The sequence below is a fragment of the Eleginops maclovinus genome, chromosome 6, assembly GCF_036324505.1.
Source record: "Eleginops maclovinus isolate JMC-PN-2008 ecotype Puerto Natales chromosome 6, JC_Emac_rtc_rv5, whole genome shotgun sequence".
Lineage (NCBI taxonomy): Eukaryota > Metazoa > Chordata > Actinopteri > Perciformes > Eleginopidae > Eleginops > Eleginops maclovinus.
Genome location: NC_086354.1, coordinates 23,199,411 through 23,217,810, shown reverse-complemented (window position 1 = coordinate 23,217,810; position 18,400 = coordinate 23,199,411). Strand labels below are relative to the sequence as shown.

Below are 18,400 nucleotides of genomic sequence, written 5' to 3'. Positions count from 1 at the left end.
GCCCTAAGTTCTGTCTTACAGGAAAACTACTGTCTGAGCATCCTAACTTAATTACCCCCCACCCCCCCACTCTGACCTTCCCGGGATGGACGTCTACGGACATGCATGTAATCTGGAACCTCCAAAAGGATCATGTGAGTGTTTGAATATGAGGTGGAACGAATGTGAATGGTGGGGGGATAGAGGGAGGAGGGGATGACAGAACATTTCTGTTGAAGAGTTTCTGAAAGGAGAAGTTAATCTTCGTTCCACTGCAAGGTAATGGAACAAGGATGCTTTTGGGAAAGGAAGCTTTAGCTCTGCTGTCAAGCCGTGGTGAAAACGGAGGGGGGAAGGGGATAACATAATGGACCTCTGTGACCTCTATAATAGGCGCATCACTCCAGAGTCAGTAGGACACCAATAAAAACATCAGTCACACACAGGAGGTCAAAGAGGAACGGCTACAGGACAGCTCCATTTTACCACAACAGACAGCCGGGGGAACAGCGATGAAGGCAAGGATTGGGATGAAATGGACATTCGCTAAATAAAAAAGATTACAAAACTACCTTTTTTTATAGTCAAAAAGTTCAGAAACAGTTTTCTAAGCTTGGTCTTCGTAACTATTATGATAGATTTATTATTTTGTGAGCCAGATTTAGGGTTAGGGTTAGGGTTAGGGTTGGATTATATCAGTGTTCAAGTGCAACACTATCATAATTAAAGGTTTTAATTGAATGGCATTGCCACTACGCTACATTTGTATAGTTCCAAAGTGCTTTTTCGTGAGGATTACTATCACTCAGATGTGTTTTTCTACCAGAAATGTTATTACTTTATAGTGTTCTAGCGTCTATTCTACCTAATTAATGTACTATTCAATTACATACATCCACACCTGATGGTGCGCACAAGCATGAATGCTATCATGTTTAGAGTGACTGCTTTGCTTCAGTACATTTGGACATACAGAATATGAGTAAGCAACTAACCTCAGACTCTACACTTGACTCAGAATCCAAAGAGTAAATCATTTACTCCCAGAACAGCTGTGGTTTTTTTTCCCAAGACACAATAATATGGAGCTGCAATGCAAGCCAGAGAAGATGACAACAGAGGAATATTTTTGGTCCAAAACTTAACTAGTCTAAAGTTCTCTTTTTTCCAAAGATAGACCCCAAGAACAGTGCATTTCTGGTCTACTTTACTATCAAGTCTCCACAGTCAGAGCTGCAGGTCGCATGAAATAAAGGAAATGGCTCTACAGAAATATAAGTCTCTAAATGCAATCGTCATTTCTATTATTCTCCTAGCTTTCATGATTCTTATGTACGCTCAACTTTGTAAAAGTGTAAACATTTTTGGCATATTTTGCCACCAGTGAGCATCATTTCACTCTAATAATCTGGGTGCCATCTTGGACTTCTGCAGCTACATTTCTTTGGGTGAGTTCCTATAAGACGTAACGATGCATCTGTTGCTTTACATTTACAGAAAGTCTTTAGTAGACATTCTTTCTTTTCACCAATGATGTTGTTTTTACCACACAATTAATCAAGGTTAAGGTAAAAGCTTTTTTATGGTTAGGGTTAATTGACCTTTGGAGTCATTTTAACTGAAGTTAAGTCCAGGGAATAAAAGCTTTTGCTAGTTCTCTAGTATAAGACAGGATGTGACAGCGGCATTAAAGACGAACACCTATAGTTCCCTTCCCCACCATGACCTTCACATCCTAACACACCACTTCCTGCTTCAACACTAGACGCACTGTAACTGGCTGAATGCAGAATAGCTGCACATAAACGTAATTCTTATGAGACAAGGTGGGAGCGGGGGCTGGTTCGCGGGCACAGTTCTGCGTGTGTGTATGACTGGTGTGTATGACTGGTGTGTACGGCGTGTCCCTGTGTTGACTGTGTGTGTTCACAGGAAACGAGGAGTACCCCAGGGCTCCGTTCTCGGCCTGGCTCAGACTTCAGGAGTGTGGGGAAACTCTCAAAGTCTGGAAAAATAATTCCCAGAGACCTGCAAACAGCCAAAAGCAACACGGCCACAAGGAAACCTTGGCCCCTCTCCAAAGCTAACAATTAAAATGAGCAATGTGATAAAAAAACATTCAAGAAGTGGCAAAGTCCCATTAATTTATGACTTTCTGCTCGGCTTTCAGCGGGTTATGTGTCTTTAGAAAATGCAGAATATATGACAGCTTTCTAAACACAGCGTTAGCCACGAATAGGTAACAGGAAGGACAGCAGACTCTGCAGATATCAACAGTCAGCCCTTCAACTCCACACTTCTGTGTTTGTTTACCTTTATGACGTATGCTTTAAACATCACACGTCTTTCTCATGAAACATACATTTTCACAGGAGGAATGAGATTATCAAAGAAGCACAGCGTCAACTCTGACACTCCCACACTTCTTGAGCGTCTCGGAAGGAGTTGAATAACATTGATTGTGTTGAAGGGTTTAGGATTAGTGTTGTTTTGATGAACAGTGCCGCCAACAAAAAGACTTGCTGAACTGAAAATGCCATCAAACAATGTCCATGCATGATGCATGAGGAGGTGAGGACTGTTTGATGGATAAGGTAGGGACCCACTGGAGGTCAACATCAAAATAAATCTTCTCCGGGGATTATTTACATAATTTAAGCATAGTTATTTTCAAATCACAGCTCCCAAGCAGTCAATTTAAAGAACATATAAAGAAAGATAAAACCCCAATCCACAGTGGCATAGCATAAACCATATTTGTTAAGTTCAAACCGCAATATATAATTAAAAAGATGCAATATATGTGTATTGTAGTCCAGCGATTGAACCTCTATTGAAGTGTAATACCGTTGTTATAAGCCTATCAGATGTACTGGTTTCAGTACAGTATTTTGCTCCATCCTCCAGATTTTAGATCAGTCCTGAACTTCACAGTCAGGTACACACACACACACACACACACACACACACACACACACACACACACACACACACACACACACGCTGGCATATGTAACATCTGCCTGGCTCCCTAGGCGAGCAGAAGCCCAACCAGACATTCTCAATGAAATATGCATGACACGCTAGCATGTGATATGTCAAAAAAAATAGAACACCGTCTTCTTCGCCTCGTCCTCCAGCGGCTCAGCTGTTCATTCATTATACATGGCTGCTCCATGCACCTCCACTTTGTGCATATTACTCTTTCTACCCATACCCACTGCATCTGTGTGCCTCACTTCTGTCCAAACATACTGTAATACTGTAATCTGAAGAATCCCTAGACTCCATCCCTTCTTCCTCAAAGATGTACATAACGTAATAGAACTACTACTCCACAATCCATAGAGGTTGTAGATTAGCAAATGCTCTGTTTTTGGAACACACCTCATAGGTAATAAAGGACAAAACACGGTGAATAACATGGCACGCATTGCAGAAACGATGAGTGTAGAGCAAAAAAGACTCACATTTATTTACATATACACACGTATCCGACAGATATAACCATGTGGCACAAGTGGAGACTAATTTCTTGCTCAGGAGGCACTGAAAGAAGAAGCATGGAGACAGCTTGGGGTCAGTCAGTTTGCTTGCTGCACATGCTAACATCAGCTGGTGCAGGGAATTATGTGACTCACAGTCAAAGCCTCGGTGTGTAGCTCTCTCTCACACACAAACATCTCTTCCTCTATCCTTTATTTATCATTTGGATGTCACTTCTCTAGGATGTGTCAGCGCTAAGTGAGCCCGACAGTCTGACAGGTAACACATTTGTCAGGATTCACCCTGAAGCTGCGTAGAAACACACTTAACATCTCATTTTTAATATGACTTACTCAGAGAGAAATTACCAATTTGTGTCTGATATTTGACAGAAAAGTATCAGACAGATGTTACATTTGACTACTCAGAGCTGCAGATGTTGCACGTATTGTAAATGTAATGATTAATAGAAGTGGAAAAGGTGGATCCCCTTGGGTTTGTTTGATAGCTTTTTAGTAATTGTCTGCAACCTTTTTCATGCATGTTTTAAGTGAAGAGACATCATTATTCTGTCCTCATCAGCAGTGGGCCTTCAAAACCAGAGACAATGTGAGTTTTAAATCATGACAATGTCCTTGTTGAGAAGAATACTTAAATAAGTGAACAATATAAACATCTTAGTCTGCAAATATGAAGCAATAAACGGCCCAAAAAACAAAACAACGGTGGAAAATAAACTTTCATCGACTTGCTGTCAGAGCGAGATGCACGTGCACGGAGAAGATCAAAGGAGGGTCCGACCATCACTCGTGAGCCAATAACAGTCAGGGATAAACTCGGGGTCAAAGGTCGCAGGAAGCAGAGGGCCAATCATAATCCTTTCATAAATATACACACCCGATGACAGACATCTGCAGAGCCGCCGGGAGGGCGGGGGTTGTGGGGTGGGCTGATACTGTGGAGGTGTATTGTTCCATTTGTGTGTTAATAAGTACCTGGAGAATATTAATGTGTGTTTCTACCTGTGGGGGCAATATTCTATTACATTTTCTACCTCCATGTAAGGAAGACCTTTAGATCGTTTTGGTTCTCGAGCTTTAAAATATTAGCTTAATCAAACTTAATATAAGTCAACCTGCCTAAAAGTTTGAGTATCATTTACTTGATTTGCTCCTTTCTTTTTTGTTGTTTCTTCCCTTTATCAAGATCTCCTTTCACTACAGACAGCAGTAAAAACATATAAACTTGAGCAGCCGACACAGGAAACCTTTACTTGTCATCGTGAATTTCAGATTGGCCTAAATGAGCACTGTCTTTTTAGGAAAACTAAGCTTGAATGTGTCATTCAGGAGTAAACAATTGTCCACACAAGACAGCAATTTGTATTGGTTTTGATAAATCCTTCAACATGCAAAGGCCTTCACTAGATACAGCGTAGTTGTGGCCAATGAAAATCTGAAGTCCCTGGCTTTTCCTACAATGCAACCTACAATATAATTAACACTTAAAAGAAAAAAGACATCAAATAGTGCAAGAAAGTTCTCCATGAGAGACAATCCTGCAAGTAAAAATGCAGGAATAAGTAAATGATGTTCATATAAAATAGAATAAGACAAATCTTCTTCAGATGCTGCTGCAAACCCTTAACATAAATCCCAACAATGTCAATCAACACATGGTTAGAGGTGAGAACCGGGTCGTTGTATAAGTGAAGAAATTGTCAATGTGTGGCAGCTCGCTCCTCCGGCCTGTCCACACATTCATCCATCATGTTATCCTGCGCCGGCCGTGGAGAGGACAGCTTTGGGCTAAAGCTGATCCTGTCATCGCCGCAGGGCCGGGGTCCAAGATAACCGCCGTGTGGTCCAGCTGTTACCAGCGCTCAGAGAACCCACAATGGGCCGCTTGTGTTCGGAGAGTTGTGCTCGCAGTGGTTAAGCTCTTCCTCGAGACCTGCGATTGCGTCAGTGCTGCACAGCTGTGCTGCAGAGAGCTGAGCGGCTGTGTGTGGTGCAACAGGTCTGTCTTCAGGATTGTGCTTTCTGGTCTTTCTTTACTTAATTAAAAATAGAACATATGTTAATATTTACAGACATTTAGAAGATAAAATAAAGTCCTCTAAAATATCCTCCTTCTATTGGCAATTTTTTATTATTTAATTTTATTCTTTTTTTATTGATTGATTTTGTATTATTTCAGTTTTTTACTGAGATGGTTTTCTGTTGGTTTGTTGGTCATTTTTAAATTATTTTTTGTCTTTATTCTATTCAATTCATATTGAGGTGAAAGCTTGTGGCACAATTTGGGGAACACCGCAGGGGCTCAGTCAGTAGGGGCTTGGACTGGGACTCGTAGGGTCGCCGGTTCAAGTCCCCAAACAGACTCGAAAATATTGAAAGTGGACTGCTACTTGGAGAGGTCCCAGTTCACCTCCTGTGCCCTCCTTGAGCAAGGCACCGGACATCCCCATAGCTGTGTGTGTTCTGCTGTGTGCATGTACTGTATGTCACAATAAAGAGGGTTTCATCCTCTGATTCTTCAGGCACAGGGGCCCAAGGGTCATCAATGGCATGATCCTAAAACAGTGTACATGTTCTTATGTCACAGGTGTTGTTGTCTGCGGGTTTGCAGGACACAAGAAACCATGGGATTTACAATTTAGTGCACGTGTGAGCATTTGCTTGCAAGGCAGCAACAATTTGATAAGCCAGCAGGAGGGAGCAGCTTCTTTAACTGATTTCCAAACAGTAAAAGCCAAGTTAAACACATCTTTCTCTCAGGGCAATTTGACGTCAACTTTAAGATTTCACACATACCAATCTAGCAGCAGAAATGGGAATGTGCCTCAGGGTACGAGATGAAACGGACAGATATTCCTAAGTGGATAACAAACCAACGCCATGTCTAATCAAACCTTCAGTCGGTGTGAAACAAAAAAAAGGATAAAACTCACGAACCGTGACATTTAAAACAAATGGGTTAATTACTTTTTAAAAAGCCGCCACTTAAACGCATTTGTTTCTTTTTAACTGTGACTCATAAAGCTCCTGTCCAGGGTAGCCGGGGCCAGGAGATTCACTCTAAATGTAAATAAGTGTTTTAAGCGGCAGTTAGCCGTACGCTTGTTAGAGCACGAGATAAACCGGGAGCCTGTTTCTCCACGGGGTCAAGTCCCTAATTAACCCAAAATGGCTTTGTCATTTTCTCATTCCATTATGGCAACGCTGCAACACAGACAGATAAATATAAAGAGTCACGTGACTCTGCTCTTCCTCCTCATCCTCCTCCTCATCCTCCTCCTCTCATGGGTGATGGTGGGGTTCATATAAAGCTGCTCATTAATAAGTGAGTTAAACAAATTAGAACAGAATAGATGTACGTTAGTGATCCCAAGTTGGGATTTTTTTAAATAATATGTCTTCAATAACTACAAATATACATATGAACAGTGGAAATATAAATATCTATTCAGTATCTATAGAAAACACAATATCAAATATACAGAAGGAGTTAGAATACACTTTAATGTTCTTTCCACTTAGACAAACATGTATGATACATTATGCTCGTGTTAAAGTATGTGATTAGGACATATTGTGTTCATTTTCAGGTAATATTTGTGCCTCTATTTTGTGTTCAAAAACTGCTTCATTAGCTCTGTTGTGATTGGTCAACTGTTTTGAGATGTCCCGCCCCTTCGCCTATGACTTACAATGTGTTGGAGCGCTGTCCAAAACAACTGCGAGTGTTCAGTAGTGATGTCACTATGTTCCGGAAGAAGACAAGGGAGTCCAATGGAGGCACTTCAGGCAGGATTTTAGCATTTGCAGACCATTCACATGCACTAAAACCTACAGAACACCCCACAGGACAGGGAACCGACCCATAAAAGCAGAATAGGGCCTCTTTATATTTACATTTTAAACTGTTCAGAGATAAGCAGGACTTGGAAAATCTTGTCAAGTGAATGTATCTATGTGGGCATTACCTCATTGCATTGGGGAACAACAGGAATTATGGGATGGAGAGAGATTGAAGGTCATGAGTTGCAGATTGAGGAAGTGCAGAAAGAAGTGGAGATGAGGATCTCCAAAAATCTACGACAGAGCGCAGGTGAGGTGAGGTAGTCTGCTGAGAAGCCATTCCTCGTGGGGGGAGCTATCTAAATTGCATCGGAGGAGCGGCAGCACCATGGAAGTTTAAATTCAGATTGTCTGCTAAGATTAGAAAATGGGAAACGTTGATAAGGTAGATTGGATTATGTAACATCATGCCACTTCCTACATCTCAGATAAGTGTGCATGCCTTCATTCAGCTGTGAGAGGAAGTGTGTGCAGAGTAATTGGTGCCACCCAGGTTCGAACGTCATTGTTCTGCACTACAGATTAACTTGAGGAATAAATGCTCCACAGTTCACTTCCTAAGTGCGGTTCGGTCCTTGTTCACCTATAAAAGAGGGGAGGGGAGGGGAGGGGAGGGGGACAGTGCTCTGCCGGCTGCCTGCAGAGACAGTCTTACAGGGTCCAATAAAGCTCCTGCCGGCCACATAGATTCACCCCTCTGGTGGGAAGTCCCACCGAGCAGCCGCTGACCCTGAACAGAGCAGAGAGCCAGCAAACAGACCAGGAAGGGGAGGAGGAAGCTGGGAAGGGAAGAGGGAGCAGAAGGAGGTTTTTTTGGAAAGCCACGCATCTTCCTGCTTTTTTCTGTAGGCCTACTAGCTGCATGAGTTTATTGCCTTCATTACCATAGGGGCACTTAGTTGAATACTCAATTCTGATTGGTCAATTTGGACATTTCAGAAGAAGTTCATTTGCCGCTGCTAGAGATAAGTGCAGTCACATCAATCCACAGCGAAAAGTGTGGTTAAATTGACATCAGATGTGCACCACAAACATTTGTTTTCTCCATCAGTAAACACGGGGAATACTTTCTGAATGTTACATTTGGAGACGATTTCAAACCACTTTTCCCTGTTTCCACTTCCACATCTCGGCCCCAAAACCTGGTTCTACGCAGTGACCAACAGTCTGCTCGGCTGGGGCTGGTCGAGCACGAGCCCCGTTGGCTAACACTCTAGCAATGGTGTTGTTAGGGTGTGTGTTGGTTTTCATTCGTCTTTGAGCCTGATATGATTCATTCTACAACTTCTCACTTCTGGAGAAAGGTATAGAGTTGAACAGGTCATGCTTACAAACTCAATCTGCCTCTGCCACTTCCGCCCCTGTTGTTCTGCTCGAGGGTTTTCACGCTGGCGCTGCAGGGACGTAAACGATGACGTCATTACGTGGTTCCTCTCAGGCTCTGGTTGGTGGAAAAGCAAACTGGTTCTGTAAGTGGTTTGCAAGTTCAACCAACTGCAATCAAACTATAGCTTCAGCATGGTACAAGAACTTAACTCATTTCAGTAGAAAAAATGGGTATGAGGGGCAAAATAAATGGTATAAAAAAAGAGTGACAATGGAGTGCAGTCCCTCTAACCTGACGCAGGATGTAGGCCTGTTTCAGGAAAGGAAAGCTCCAATACTTTGAATTGTAAACACGTGAACTGCATTACCTTCGAAGTATCTAGGCATGTTCATTGTAAATGAAGCGTTGAAGTAATCACTCAGCAACAACCACGACTGTGTGCAGACGAACATCGTGCCCGCAGAGAGCAGCAGTGTGTGGGAGTACATCATGAAGAGCTGTGATGAATTATAGCAGCAGCAGCAGCAGCTCTGAATTCCCTCTCTGTCTTTCTCTCTCTCTCTCACACACACACACACACACACACACACACACACACACACACACACACACACACACACACACACACACACACACACACAGAGTAACACTGGTGTGTGATGAGCTGTTCAGTGGACTTTCCTCTCAGCGGGGTTCCCCTCTCCCTCGGCACAGAGCCGACACACGCCGCAGAGCACTGACAGCAACACGCTGATGTCTGTGTCACAGCTTCCTTCCCTCTGCTTCCTGTTTCATCCCGACAGCAGCAGACCCCCTACAGGCTCTTTATCAACATGTCATATTATCCCGTGTGCTCTTGTGTGTTTTTTCAATGCTGTTTATGTTGTAATGCATGGTGCCAGAAACAGTAACAATGGATGGGTCAAGTGAACGTCAGGTACCTTTTATCCTTTATCTCTTTTCAGTTTCGTTGGCGATATCTGATCCCTTCCACACGGTGCAACAGGAGACAAGTTGCAGTGAAACATGTTATATGTAGAGTCGTTATACACTGATACTGCACTCTCAGGGGATGTGTGTTTATGTGCCTGATCAACAAGTAAAAAACAGGTTCTGCAAAAACGTTCTTTTTAAAAACAAAAATCTCCTAATTCTACTCTGTTTGTATCCCATAAAGTCCTGCAGAATATATCACTGTCTGTGATGGATCTTCTGGAAGCTGCACAAAGTACTCAGATCGTGTACTTGAGTAAAAGTAGAAGTACTCAGAACTTGAGTAAAAGTAGAAGTACCAGAGTGGAGGGAATACTCTGTTACAGTAAAAGTAGACGTACTCAGATCTTGTGCTTGAGTAAAAGTAGAAGTACTCAGATCTTGTACTTGAGTAAAAGTAGAAGTACTCAGGTCTTGTGCTTGAGTAAAAGTAGAAGTACTCAGATCTTGTACTTGAGTAAAAGTAGAAGTACTCAGATCTTGTACTTGAGTAAAAGTAGAAGTACTCAGGTCTTGTACTTGAGTAAAAGTAGAAGTACTCAGATCTTGTACTTGAGTAAAAGTAGAAGTACTCAGATCTTGTACTTTAGTAAAAGTAGAAGTACTCAGGTCTTGTACTTGAGTAAAGTAGAAGTACTCAGGTCTTGTACTTGAGTAAAGTAGAAGTACCAGAGTGTAGGAATACTCTGTCACAGTAAAAGTATTCTAAATGTTCCTCCAGTGAAAGTAGAAAGTACTCTCCTCTAAATGTACTTAAAGTAGCGACAGTAAAAGTACTCATTGTCTGATTGGTCCATTTCAGAATAATATCTCTGATATGTTTTATAATGATTGATCATTAAAGTGTTCTCAGAGCTGGTAAAGGTGCAGCTAGTTTGAATGGCTTTGTATACTGCAGGGTAGCTGCTGGATTTACTGCAGGTGAACTAAAGTCTGATTTAAGGGAGATTATATTTACCATCATTAATCCTAATCTGCCTAGCAACTAAAGGGATTAAAAACATGTAGAGGAGTAAAAGTACAAAGAATCACATCTTATTGCATGTACATATTGCAGGTATATTGTTGGCTATGTGTGTCTTTCGATCATATGCACAGCAAACAGACGTCACAGCCATCATGTGACACACACACACACACACACACACACACACACACACACACACACACACACAAACACTCCTGCTGCCAGGTGGCTGTGTTAACATCTGTTTAAATGAGGATATCCTCCATGAGAGATTGGGATTTCACGCTCAGCTGAGCTAAATCCTTTTAAAGATGCTGCGTCTCTGGCCAGCTTCCCCACCGAGAGAAGTCGCCTCAGCGTCAGCAGCCGGGTCCTTCCTCTCCAACGGGACGGACGCAGAGCAGCAGCCGGCCGATCATTACCCAGACCCACCTCTCACACCAGAGCAGCAGACTGAGGGAGAACACACTTAACCACATGTGGACTGTGTGTGTGTGTGTGTGTGTGTGTGTGTGTGTGTGTGTGTGTGTGTGTGTGTGTGTGTGTGTGTGTGTGTGTGTGTGTGTGTGTGTGTGTGTGTGTGTGTGTGTGTGTGTGTGTGTGTGAGGGTGTTTGAGATAGAGAATTGGAGGTACATTGAAGGAGACAGTGAGGAAAAGGAAGAGGAATGGAGATGTGGATGATTAGCAAGGGAAAGGAAAAGATCTGGACAGAGCACACACAAACACACACACATACACACACACACACACACACACACATATTTGTACATTGTCATTCATGTTTGTTGGTCTGTAAAACCCCCTGATGCGAATGTGTTTTGTAATATTGGGCTATATAAATTACATTTGATTAGATTTTTGATTTGAATCATGACGTCCTTACCTCAAAATTACATGAGTGTGAAACTCATATGAGCACAGCAAAAAAATCCCTTTGCAGCAGACCCCTAACCCTAACCCTAACCCTAACCCTAACCCTAACCCATGCCTTCCAGTCAAACATGCATCAGTCTGCACAGTGACACTCAAACATCAACAATACATTCATAAAGTATTAAGGATAAGCATGAACAGGATTTTGATTGCCTGATATTTATTTTATTGGATAGCCCAGAAGCCGATCTTACAAGCTGGTTATTTTAGTATTTCTCAATAACTCTTCTGTGCTGTTACTCCCAATCTCTTTAACTCTATCTTCCATATTTCAATATCATTAATGCAATAGACAGCTACTCACTTAACCAGGTAAGTAGTAAACATTTTGCTGCTGTAGTTCTTGTGCGAGTGTGTTGATTGTGTGTTTTCTGCAGCTGGCTACTTGTCGTCTCACTTGTAATCTCCTCGTCTGTCCTCAGTCTTTCAGTGAAACTATAGTTAACGTCCTCTAATCAGCAAATGGACTATTAATCCTCAATGTGTTGTTCCCTGCAGCTGCATTTAGTCCTTTTCTACACTAACGAGCCGTAAACACACAGTAACAATACACACAAAGGGTGCAAATACACACACACACACACACACAAAGGGGGCAAACACACACGCACACACGCACACACACACACACACACACACACACACACACACTCACTCACAGTGCGTCTGCATGTGTGGTAAAGATGATTTTAAAGGTATATACTATTGTTTGCTCGGATAACTGATTACTTAGCCTAATGAAATTTGTAAGGCAAGATAAATTAAGTCATAATGCAAAACAAATACATTTAACATTTACATTTAAATACAAATAAAACACTAATTAAAAGCCATGAGATTACAAATTCAAACTAGCCAAAGAAAAGGTAAAAGGGTGTTTTCGATTTATTCAGACCCCAACAAATATGCTGAAGCAACACAGCTCCGGAGTCGCCTTAGAGGAGGGAAAACTCCATAATTGAATTTAGCATCCTCCTCTTTTAAGAAAACACCCAGCCTTCAGCCAAACACATTAGCAGTTTACAAAGAGGCACAACATTTCTTTAAGAACTGTTTTGCTGACACACATTTTAAACCTGCATCCCTTGGCAGCTTTATGAAGTGTTTGGTGAGTTGCTTTCAGTAAATGACAAAGGGAAGGGAAGTCTTTTTACTATATATATATATATATGAACGTTTGAACAGGAGATAAGACAGTCGTCGGCGTACAGTTAGAAGGCATTTCTCAGATCATCTTCTCTGTAGGACTTTTACATTATTTTAATACAAATGCAAAGATGTGTGTGTCCTCTAAGGAGACAAATATTGCATAATCAACAACACCAAAACCCTTTGTGTTGCTGCGACGCCCTATGGGTTCTTCCTCTGGGGTAGTTTAGCTGGAACTGTATTGAGGGGAAAAGAAGAGAAGGGAAAATGAAATGCTTTGTTCTTTGTTTTTCTGCTTACTCTTTCTGTTGTTCTCTGCTTTGTTTTAAAACAGCAGTTTTGTTTTAGACACTTTTGCTGGGGGAGGTACTGCCACTGTTGCAGCTAGTCTGTTTCATAAAGGGTTTCATAATTGTAAGTCTTTAGTCAGAAGTTATCATTCCATCACATTATTAAAACCAATATCACTTACATTTTAGATTTCCAGTGACAGTGAACATTTGCCAACTTTATGATCCCTGAACCTCAACCAGCGCTCCGTTCCCAGCTGTGTGCACCAGTTTTTAGTGTACCCGTTTCCCCTCCACTCCACTAGGGGTCTCTGTGTTTGCGTCCGGCTTGCGGACTCTTATTTGTGTCTCAGGTATTCCATTCATCAACCTGATGAGCCACACCTGGAAATAAAAGGCTAACACCGTCCCATACTGCCGACACCAACATTTTCACACACACACACACACACACACACACACACACACACACACACACACACACACACACACACACACACACACACACACACACACACACACACACACACGTGATTACTGACTCCCACGTTTGTTTAGGTTCGTTAAGTCCTGTGCTTTTCATACATTGTAATAAATCTGCATTCTTTACACTTCAACTTGTCTGGTCTCCCATCTTGGTTGCAGCCTTTGACAAGCTTCTTTCACATTTAATTTACATGAGTTAACTGAAGGACAAAGCAACCCTCTCCACATTCACAACAACTATCACAACAACACAACTGATTGGATTTAGCAAGATTTCTTGAAGTACAATGAGGTAATATGAGAAATAATATCATGCATTGAGGGAGATCATTCAGGAACAAGATAGGAATTCTCGCCAAGTTAGTCTTTCTGTTGCAGCTTGGAATAATATTTGATTGAATGCCTTTTTTTCCCCGCGTTCCATGTGCCACTTTTGAGGTTTTCCTAGCTGCACCTGCCAAATCTATTTACAGACATTTGTCAAACACGTTTATTGTAGCAAACGATGAAAACAATCACGATTTCTTTCCCGTCTAAATCCCCTTTCCTTGTCTCCTGTCTCTTCCCTTTATCTCCCTATCTGAAATTCACTGCTTCACCTTCACTCTCTCAGTATATCATCTCTCGTCTCTCCTCTTTGTTCAAGGTCAGCGGCTTCTCTGTGGGATTTCCCATCAGACTCGTGGAGCGGGGTTGGAAGCGGGAGAGCTGGAAATCCTTCCCAGCTCTCCCTGACCTTTAGTGTCGCCCTCTCAGCAGCCCACTTCTCCTTCACTCTCCTTCTTCCCCTCCCGCACCTTTCTCCTCCACCGCTTCCTGTACACATTAGCCTCCTCATATCCTGTTTTCTTGCATTTTTTCCTTTCTTTTACGCTCCTTTTTCTCCGTACACTCCTTCTGTTTTCCACCTGCCTATTTCTCTTCTGTTTCCTTGCCTGCATTTTTTCCATTACACGTTTCTTGCCGCCTTCTCCTTCCTCCTTTTCTCTTTTAATATCCTTTACTCTGGCGTCTTCATCTCTCCATATATCTCCCTCTCTTCACCTCGCGGTAGCCCAGCTTGCCTTCTCATTTCATCTCTACTTCTTCTTGTGTTTTTACCTCTTATTGTAGCCTTCATCTCTCCTTACTTTCTCCCTTTTTTCCCCCAACCTCTCCACCAGGACAGAGCTTTGTATTTGAGTTGTATCTGCACACAGTGTTGCATTAATGCTGTTAAAGAGAAGATGTTGGGTTATTCCTGACATGTAAACTGCACTCAGTGGCTGGCATGGTTTTGTAATGTGGTGAATTTAATTTCTCTGACTGGGTGGTCATAAAGTGAGTTTTGTCTGGAAGCATGAAGACGTTTTTCCAGACAGCAATTTCTGTTTTATGACACAAGTTGTTTTTATTTTAGAATGAGACACTATTAATCCTGTGCATTCACGGTTCTGCATGCACACAGCAGATACTAAAGAGAAAGTCTTGTCTTACATAAAATATAGCCGGTAGATGAGTGTGTGTGGTCTGAATAGGGAGGGGAAATTTAAGGAGGGATATTTGATAAAGTTTGGGAGTAGATATAACTTTAATTGACAAAAAATCCTGAGATGAAAGGATTAGTTCTGTTCTATTTCCTCCAAATGATATCATAATATGTATAAATGCATTTAAAGCAACCCTATGCAGTTCAAACATCAGATGTTTATCACATGTATGTACTCCCAAATAATCCGTTTTTTGATCTGCCACTTCTGAAACCAGCACACATCATATCCTAATCAATTTCACATATGAGTCTAAAGCAAACACATTCATCTTGCCTGCATGTATTTCACAGTAGATGATAGGTGTGAAAGCAAAGGGAGATAAACATAGGCGTAATTCATTTGTAGTGCAATCTAAAAAACGTTACTTAACTAAAACGTTCAAAGAAAAATTAATAAACAGTTTCCAAGCTTTTTTTTTGGTATGTTTCTGCATATTCTTAGTTAAACTTAATGATGTAGTTTAAAAAGTGAAGGAAAGAGGAACTGAAGCTGCAGAAATACTAAACTCACTGTAAAAAGGGGTTTGTAGTGCTGTACATACAACTACATTTAAAAAATATAACGCTCTAAATTAATTTGGGTATGGAATTGCTGTGTTTTGGACCTAGCAGTGACGTCATTTTCCGCCTCAGATGCTGACTGTCCAGGTGACCAGGAGAGGAAGACCACACAACAACACAGCTGACAGCTTCCCTTCCTCACCGTAAACACACACTTGTGTTTGAATCCAAAGCAAACCACATCTGTGTAACTATCACTGCCATGGGACTTGGTTTTGGTGTCATAGATTAAACAAATTGTGTTGCAGTTTGAGCCATAAGGATTCACTTTCAAATCAAAACTTTGAGCTATGACATGGACTGAGATTTTTTGAGCTTCAGGTAGATTACACACTGTTGGCAAAAAGGCATGTAATTATTCATGCGAGCCATCTCGTCTGTGGAAATTTGGCCAAAACATGTTTGAGTTTGAACGTATAATTATCCCTACTCCGAATAAAAGACAGTAAATGGTTGCTCTGCTGTAAAATTCACCTTTCAATGACTTCATAGTTTAAAAGAAGGTGCTGTGTTTCTTAAACTGAATACCTGGAGGAAGCTAGAGGTCGCAATGAGAGTGTTCAGAACGTCTATTTCTGTTCAAATTCACATTAATACTGTTTCCTTGTTCTGTTTGTCCTTGATCTTATGACTCATAAAAAGGTTACTTGGTTTAGAAAGATAAAAACTGTTCAAAATGTGTGAAATTGTGACAGAATTTTCAGGGAGGACTGAAATTAAATGAGAACATTCAGACAAAAAAAAGCTGCAGCCCACATGAGTCCTAAACCACGTCCAGGTGTATCATCAGACCCTCTTCATATGATCACAGACCCTCATCCCTTCAGATCTCAGGTGCCTGCATGCCGTCTGTCTGCAGTCCTGCAGCCACTTCTCATCATGTTTCTGATGAAAAGCATTCAGGGGTAATTTGCAGCTTCATTATTACTAACACCTACACTTTTTAAAATGACAGGGAGTTCATTTTCAGCACATCAGAGAGTGTGGTTTTGGAAGAATACACACATTTCTATACCTATGGCAGGTTAATTGTGACAAGTATATTTACAACCATTTAATTGGAAGTGTTCAAATCAACAGGCACCCTTTTTGAAGATGAACCCCATGAGCTTAATGCACACTGAAACCATTACATGATTGTACCATGACAGGATTTGTGTTCCTCGGGATTCTTTCTATGACTTTATGATATATATCAGCACTACGATGCAAAACGATACGTCTTTATTGCCAAATCACGTCTGAAATTGTTTTTGAATTACAGCAGCTCCATGTGCTTCATCAATGAGGACACATATAAAGAAACATACAATTAAAATGACATGAAAAACAGAGCAAATAGAAGCTGTTACTGTGACCTGCCATCCCAATGTTTCTCAATCAAATAGCTTACCTGCCGTCATGGATTATGAAATAATAATGGAAGTTGGTATGACTCAATGTGTCCATGTTGCAGGTATGCAGTTTTCAGCCTGACAGCAGTGTGTTGGCACAGTTTGTGTTGCAGTAGCTGGACGCCAGCGCTACAGAGCCATACTTTTGGCAGCAGGACAGCAGCAAACAGCGGGCTGACCAGGGCACTAACCTGCCCGGACACTTCCCGTCCCCTCGGGCTGAACACAACAACACAGGGCAAACACACACATACAATTACATATATACATCCCTGAAGGAACACCTCAACGTTGCAGTAAGAAAACCTAGAAATCTACGCTGCTGAGGATAAGTGTCAGCTAACTGCAGCAGATGTTTATGAAATATTTCCAGCACTGACACGTTCCTAAGAGAGATTACAAAGCTTCAACTCCAGAATTGCAATCATTAAGCTATGCAACAAATGATAGACGAAAGTGTAACAGCCAGACTGACATGTATACATCTAGATCAAATTGAAGAAGAAAGTAGCTCCATGCTGTTCAAACATCAGAGGTTTATCACGCCAAGAGGAAAGTTAAGTTTCATTTTTTATTTTCGTCATTGTGTATCTCAGAAATGTGAAATGTGTGGTATTGGGTCATATAAATGAACTCTGATTGACTGTATCCAAACAGTGTTCAGTTCATTCTGTCCTACAGACAATGTTTCAACAAGCAGCATCTGTTGTGTGCTTGCAACCTTCAACAAGATACTGAATCGGGACCTGATGTTCCCTTTCATAGCTACTGTTTCTCAAGAGCATCAGCTAAATGTTTACAATGTAAAACTCAAACTGAAACTGCTCTGATACATGTGTGTGAGTCAACCACAGATTATCACTGAGTTTCTCTACCAAATTCCTTGGTTAAAGAACATGAAAACCTTCTCTTTGAGCAGGAGTTGAACCAGCATCCTCAAGATTTCCAGCAGAGTCCTTCTACCAACAACGCTATGAAAGAGCACTATTGCCCCCACATTAAATACCCTACTGTATGTCTTTCTGTACACATGTAGCCAGAATGATGGGGAAGGAAAGAAACTACACATACTTCATACCTCCTGTCTCAATGTGACTCCATCTAGCCTCCTCTGGCAGACCAAGGACCAAAAATAACACACTTCTGCTGAGTGTTTAGGTCACTCTGAGCAGTGGCTGAGCAGGTTGTGTAGTTTCTGTCAGTTCATAGAAAGAAAGGAAAGGTTTTAACTGGCTTCTCCTCTGGGGAGCATGAACGATCCAACATTGTAATGCCTATATCAGATGCTGAGATATTTCCAGTGGTAGATGTGGCCTGTTTTGGGGTGTAAAGCTCTGGAAAGCAAAGCAAGCATTCGCTGTGAGCAGGGTTTGAACCTGCGCGGGGAGACCCCATTGGATTTCTAATCCAACGCCTTAACCACTCGGCCATCACAGCTC

The 18,400-nt window shown here is 41.6% G+C and overlaps 1 non-coding gene across 1 annotated transcript; it reads right to left on the bottom strand.

The window, feature by feature from the left end:
• Positions 1–18,316: 18,316 nt before the first annotated feature.
• Positions 18,317–18,398, bottom strand: trnas-aga (transfer RNA serine (anticodon AGA)). Its single transcript has one exon. It is a non-coding gene; the product is annotated as a tRNA-Ser (tRNA).
• Between the last annotated feature and the right edge of the window lie 2 nt (positions 18,399–18,400).